The sequence below is a fragment of the Volvox carteri genome, assembly GCF_000143455.1.
Source record: "Volvox carteri f. nagariensis unplaced genomic scaffold VOLCAscaffold_150, whole genome shotgun sequence".
Classification (NCBI taxonomy): Eukaryota; Viridiplantae; Chlorophyta; class Chlorophyceae; order Chlamydomonadales; family Volvocaceae; genus Volvox; species Volvox carteri.
The window spans coordinates 14,062-14,864 of NW_003307693.1; positions in this window are offsets into that span (position 1 = coordinate 14,062).

Sequence of the window (803 nt, forward strand, 5' to 3'; positions counted from 1 at the left end):
CCTGAAGCCCGATCATGCATGATCGCTCATATGAGCGAGAAAGCAATTCCAAAGTTTATTATGGACATACATATGGACACATGTGTGTGCAGCCACGCGTGGCTGCATGCAAGCATGAATTTTAGTGCATGACTGGTTGCGTGCTGCACCCTACGAACGCGGAGAGGGGTTAAGAACGTTCTTAAGTCGTTCTTAGCCCAGCCAAATTGATAAAATCGAATAATCAGTAGAACGTTCTTACATCGTTCTAAGAACGTTCTAAGAACGTTCGTATGACCTCCGTTTATCTTAAAACCGTTCTTTCAAATTCTTTAGCATTCTTCAGGTCCCAGCAGTCTTATGTATTCTCTTCCATTCTTTGGGGTGTTCTTATACGTACTTAGTGATTCTTTCTCTAAAGCATACTTAGCTGCTCTCTGGCCGGTTTTAACCATTCTTACCATAGGTTTGCTAAGTATGGCACCCATTCTTAAGTCTCATTCTTAAGAAATAAAACCACTCTTTACCATTCTCTACGATTCTTTACCATTCTTTAGGGTCAGCAGTCTTATGTATTCTTTTCGTTCTTTGGGTGTTCTTATACATTCTTAGGCCAACTTATTGATTCTTTGCCTAAAGCATACTTAGCTGCTCTTTGGCGGGTTTTAACCATTCTTACCATAGGGTTTGCTAAGTATGGCACCCATTCTTAAGTCTCATTCTTATGAAATAAAACCACTATTTTACCATTCTTTAGCATTCTTTAGGGCCAGCAGCCTTCTGTATTCTCTTACATTCTTAGGGGTGTTCTTTTACATTCTTAG